Here is a 6,785-nt window from a genome sequence, read left to right as displayed (position 1 = left end):
CTCAGCTGAGAGCAAGGCAAGCACGTTACATCCAGTGCTATCTGTCCAGAGACTGTCTTAGATACTTTATCTGGACTTTTCTTACTGAGTTTGTTAAATCTTATGAAGCATGAGTAAATGGGTAGAGATATTGAAATAAGAGAGAGTAAACTTATCTTTCTGTGTTCACCTTGTCTTGATAACTCTTGTCCAAGTTGGTCAGGATGCAATGAAATGGGACAGGCAAAATTTAATAATAGGACATATTATGTGTCACCTTAGTGCTTGGTATCATCTACCAGGTGAGGTCTTTACAAGGCCTCTAGGTAATTGAAGGCTATTCTTTTCAGCCCTGGTTAGGCATCACTTGTACTAGCCTGGGGATATTTGTGAAATCTGGGTTCAGGTGTTTCTAAGTATTTCTATCCAAGTCATTCATAAGTAATTTTTTGAGCTCCCACATTTTCATATCAGATCTCTCACTTTATCATTGGACCTTCACAATGTGCACTCAGATGTAAGCAACAAAGAAAACAATGAGCTAGAGAAATTATTTTTTTAATTAGACAAATTATTATTTTTTAAATTTTATTAAATCACCATGAAGTAGTTATAAGCTTTCATGGTTGAGTTACAGTCACACAACCCATCCCTCCACCAGTGCACATTCCTCATCACCAATATCCCCGTATACTCTCCATTTCCCACCCTCCCCCTGCCTTCATGGCAGACAATATTGCCCATACTCTCTCTCTGGTTTTGGGCATTATGGCTTGCAACACAGACACTGAGAGGTCATCATGTTTGGTCCATTATCTGCTTAGGTACGCATCTTAGGTATTCATCTTAGGTACGCATCTCCCATCCTGACTGATTCCTCCAGCCATCATTTTCTTAGTGAACCCTTCTCTACTCCACCTGCCTTCTCTGCTCCACTCATGAAGCAGTCTTCCAGCTATGGGACAATCCTCCTGGCCCTTGTATCTACTGTCCTTGGGTGTCAGCCTCATGTGATATTATTCTATACTCTACAAATGAGTGCAGTCCTTTTATGTCTGTCCCTCTCCTTCTGACTCTTTTCACTTATCATAATACTCTCCATGTCTATCCATTTATAAGCAAATTTCATGACTTTTTCTCTCCTAACAGTTGAATAGTATTCCATTGTGTAGATGTACCAAAGTTAAACTAGACAAATTCTTATGAGCAATGATTGTATATTATAAAACCTGGATGACCAATGGAATTTGATCTACTGATTTTTATTTCAGAGAGTCTCTTGCCCACAAGCCTGGCTGTCTTCCCTGGGGCCCCTCTGAGGGGACGGGCTCCAGCTTCCCTACCCACACTGAGCAGAGCTCCCGGCAGCCGAGGACCACTGGAACCTAGCTACAGCCATGCTGGAGGCCCCTCTCCACACGTTCGGACAGGCCTCATGCATGAAGGTACCAGCAGAGGAACCCAGGTGTGTGTAACCCCATCAATGGCCAACATCCAGAGAGAGACTTAAAAGCAAGCTCTCAGAAGTGCGCTGCCGCTTGCTCTCAGAAGCGTGCAATATCTTTAGCCTGCTTCTCCCTTTGGGAGAAACTCCCACATGGGACAGCCTTGCAAGCTTCCCATGGTGTATTTATATCCAAAATCCAGTAACAAGCTGGATCTCATTCCCATGACCCTGAAAAGCCCCCAGTGCAACATTGTTGGGAGGGCCAAGTCCAGATGGACTTCTAAGATCTCAGGGAAAGGAGGAAATGAGATGTTACTGGGCCCGCCCGAGAAATCGGTGTTTAACGAGCTATCGTGATCATGATTGTGATCGTGATTTTTATTTCAATTATTTTAATGTTAAAAATAAGGTGATCCTTACTTATGAGCCAATAAAGACTTTAATATAAATCTTTCAACAATTTAACACCAATAGCCTTTTCTTTTTTTTAATTGGATTTTGGGTCACACCTGGTGATGCACAGGGGTGTGCACTCAGGAATTATTCCTGGAGGTGCTCTGGGGACCATATGGGATGCTGGGAATTGAACCTAGATTGGCCATATGCAAGGCAAATACCCTACCCACTGTGCTATCGCTCCAGTTCTGCCTTTTGGTTATTTCTTCATACCTAGTCCGCTTTCCTTGTTTGTTTTAGAATGTTTTTCTTGCTTTTGTATTGACCTAAATTGACTACTTTTATTTGTTCCTTCCTTTAAAAAAATAATTAGGTCCCTGACAAAGACATCAATCAGATTCTTCTATTTTATACTTCTTTAGATTTAAACATTAAAGTAAAGTATGATGGTACTCTAAATGTTTATCTATTTTCCAATAGGGATGTATATGTATATGTCAAGCATGAGTTACCTTCTGACTTGTTACTCTTCTCATATTTTATCATGAGGTCTGGATCTAGCTTTACTGCAGATGTTAGTTTCTTTCTTTTAATCATTATATTAGAGTATATTGGACTTCTTTTGGAGGGAGAGGGATTTCAGGTCATACCTGGAGAATATTGATGCTTGCTCCTGGTGGTGGTCTATGGTCCCATACACTGCCAGGTATTGAACTGGTATGGGCTGTATGCAAGGCAAGCAACTTAAATTCTGTAAACTCTTCAGCCCAGTACTTATGTTTAAAAAATGTATTTTCTTTTAATATTTTCTAACTTTTGCTTCCTTTCTTAAATGTTAGTAAATTTTTTTTAAAAAAAATTTATCCAGATTTCCTGATGACAATACCAGATACCAGAAGTCTTCAAAAGAGTTCATACAACAAAATGGAAAAATAAAATTCTATAGATATGTACATAAATACCTGAAAGTTAGAACTTAAATTTATTGATTCCCAGAGCATTAAAATATAGAAGATAAGATTGATGTGGTTTCTGGAGTAGTTATTTACTCCTTGACTAAGCATACCATTTGGCGAATCCAACTCTCATGAAAATATCAAAAAAGGAAAATATAATTCTGTAGAATAAAACTATTAATACTTAGATTAGAGCATTCTCTTTAGACTTTCATTTCTTCTAAAATGTTCACACATATTAAACTACTCAAAACTGATTCAGTATGTTAGAGAAAATTATCTAAAATTAATATGGAATATTAATGGCACTTAATCAATTAATCAATTAGCCTACATTCTATATTATTAAAGTATTTTTTTTTGTTTTCAGGCCAAACACATTTATGCTCAAGCCTTACTCTTTGCATCCAGAGATCACCGCTGGTGGCACTCAAGGGACCATATGGGGTGCTGGAGTTCCAACCCAAGTCAGTCACATGGAAGGTAAGTGCCCTGTCCACTATTCTATCTCCCCGGGTCCAGATTATTTTTAATCAATGATAAAATTATGATTATACAATACTCTTGTCATTTGAAATATCAAATATCTTATAGTAAAGAATACTCTCAGAAAATTCATATCCAGCAGCATAAATTAAGCTCCTATAAATGAAGATCTAAGAGAATATAAGATCTTAGGGTGGTATAAGACTTCTGTGAGACTTGATCAGTAGAGTTAAGGGTAGGGAATTTGGGGAAAATCTGAATTATATTTCCTGGTTGAAATCAAATCTCCCAAGCACAAAAATATAGTGCTTGAGATACTAACGAGGTTGGGGAAAATAACAGAATAGTTCCAAGAGAAATATATAGTTATTATATTTTAGTTCAGAGATTAGAAATCTGTAGACTGGAAACAAAACTAGCCAGCCAATCATTTTTGTAAATAAAATTTTCTCAGAACATTATCTAATTAATTTTTATGTACTTTCTATTACTGTTTTTGTGCTGGAACCACGTGATTTGCATTTACCATTAAGTATTATTAAAACAAAATTTACAACTTGCTTTAAGTAACAGTGCTTTAACACCGCAAGAGCAAAGTAATGGTAAAGTATGGTAAAAAGCAAGATGTATCTATTAGCCTGTCACCATTTTTATCTTTAAAAACATTAGACTAAAACTGTTACTTAGATCTCAACTCAGTAATATCATAATGTTATTTGTAACCCTGGAAAGATTTGGGGAAAAAAAGCTTCTTTTATTTTTTAAATTCTTATTCTCCCCCTTTGCATTCCCTCTGCACTTGTGATTACCAGGGGCTGCAGATTTGGTTGTAATCTTCACCAGGGGTTGCATATTAGGCTTGGGCGCTCACACACGTGGTTGAGGGACTCAGTGGAAGTCACTCGCCTTTACTTTCAGTTCTAGTACATTTAATACCTGGGGGATTCACTCTCTGATACTCACATACATGTTTGCTGCAGGCGGTGGTGGTGGTAATGTGTATCTCAGTTTGATCTTGATGGTAGCACATCTTTTCAGCTGCAGTGTTCATTTGGTGGAGGGAGGTCATGGTTATTAGTTGTGCTTACACATACATGACTGTGACAAAGCTGCAAATTGCTCTTGGCACTAGGAAGCAAAGATATCAGAACCACTATTCACAGATAGCAGAGCTTACAGGATTGCTCTTGACTCAGATGGGTGATAGACGTTAGCCTCAGAGCTCATGCTTGCAATCCAGGAAATTCAGTTCCTGAGCCATCTCCCAACCTCTAAAATAAGAATGTTCTAACCAGCTTTCCTCAAAGTGTTCCAGATGCCCAGTATCATCATCAATATTATTATCACTATCATCAATATCACTTAAGAATTCACTCATTTTTGGTTGCTTAAAAACACTTTTATTTCCATATTTTAATACAACCCCATATTTACATATTTAATACATATTTACAAATATTTGCAAAAATATTTACATATTTAATACAATACATATTTTAATACAGATGTCTGGCTGTCTTCCCCGGGACCCCTCGGAGGGGATGGGCTCCAGCTTCCCTCTCCACCCCGAGCAGACCTCCTGGTGGCCGAAGACCACTGGAACCTAGCTACAGCCATGCTTGAGGCCCCTCCACATGTTCGGACAGGCCTCACTCATGAAGGTACCGGCAGAGGAACCCAGGTGTGTTTAATTCCATCAACGACTAACATCCAGAGACTTAAAAGTGAGCTCCCAGAAGCGTGTGGCCGCTTTGAGGCCGCGCGATACCTTGTAATATACTTCTCCCTCTGAGAAAACTGGCAAGCTTCTGAGAGTTTCCTGCCCACATGGGACAGCCTTGCAAGCTTCCCATGTTGTATTCATATGTTAAATCCAGTAACAAGCTGGATCTCATTCCCCTGACCCTGAAAGAGCCTCCAGTAAGACATCGTTGGGAGGGCCGAATCGAGAGAGACTTCTAAGATCTCAGGGAAAGGATGAATGGAGAGGTTACTCAGCCCACTCGAGAAATCGATGATTAACGGGGATTTAGTGATCGTGATCGTGAATACAACTCAGTAATTATTAGGCATTGGCAGCACAAATCAGATAAGTCTGGGTTTAAGTTCTGTTGATTTATTTTTTGTCTTCATCTTGCACTGAAATGTAGTCATACATAAATTCCACAGCTTTCCTTAATTTTTGAATGACTACATTTTATTTATGGTTGTAAAACTGTAAAATAGTTACTTATTTCCAATAAAAAATGGGAACCTTTCTCATTATGTCTAGAGAAATTTGTTGCTGTTTTTTGTGGTTATAAAATTCTTCCTCCTTGTCATTCTGATTCCAATATTCCCAGTCTTCCACTGCACACTTTTTGTTTTGATTGCATGTTGGTGGCTAGCTTAGATTTAGACACCATTTTATCGTCAGGGTTTTGGCAAGGAGAATGACATGCATTGATATATTACTAGATGTGTTTTGCTGAGGCTGTCACTTGGCTATGGGACATTTAAGAGTTGAATGACAGAAAAGCAGAAAATATCTCACAACGCAGGCAGGAATAATTTTTTGGGCTGCCATCTATCCATCAGCTAAATAAGTCAATAGACATAGTTTAAAGATAGTCAATTGGAATTTCTTCCCAACAATTTGAAAATAAAAGAACTTATTTTAAAAATCTATGACACATATGGCTCATATATTAATATCATTTGTAATTTCATTCTAAAGATAAGTCAGCATTTTTATATGATTTGCATCATTACTACTCTTGATTAGATAGTACAAGATAATAACTATAGAGTCACTTAGAGTAATACTGTGATATAAGTTAAAATTAAGTACAAGCTTTGTTAATATAAAAAAGTAAAGGAAATTATCTCTTTATCTCCCTCTTTTTTGCTTTCCCTTATCTGTGAGGTTGCAATATTAGAGATGAAATTTTAGAAATGCTAGAATGAATAGAACTTATTCAAATGTGTCTCTTATCTCTAGAAATATATTTTATCTAGTTAATGTATCAATGTGTGTGTAAAGTTTGCTAAAAGTAAGACTGCAGAGAACAAGAAATGGGTTAAGAGAAAAGAGGTGCAGTATGCATTCAAATGATTAAGATTTATTGTGGAGAGTGGGGTAACAATCACTAAATGTTGCTTGAAACAATTTTGAAATTGACTTTCAAGAGAAGAAACAATAACTTCGGATGAATGGGAGTCTGAAAAGTCCAAATTTTGGACCAATTAAATGCTACAGTTTCCTTTATACTTTAGTTCTGGTTAACTAAATGTGTATTTTTGATAAATAACATTGTAAAATGATGAGATGCTTCAGCATTTTTGTCAAATGTTGAATCACAGTTTTCATCCCCTTTTGAAGAATTTTGCATTATACTAAATTATTCTATAATTTCTATTTCAATATATGTCAAAGATTGTCTTTATTATCCTAAATTCCATTTTCCTACATATTTCTTACATATTTTTTCTCTGATGAATTTGGGTCTACTCATCTTGGATTCTCTTTCAATGAAGTATAT

This window comes from Sorex araneus, chromosome 1, assembly GCF_027595985.1.
Source record: "Sorex araneus isolate mSorAra2 chromosome 1, mSorAra2.pri, whole genome shotgun sequence".
Classification (NCBI taxonomy): Eukaryota; Metazoa; Chordata; class Mammalia; order Eulipotyphla; family Soricidae; genus Sorex; species Sorex araneus.
The sequence above is the reverse complement of the archived record's forward strand: the minus strand, read 5'-3'. Positions refer to the sequence as shown.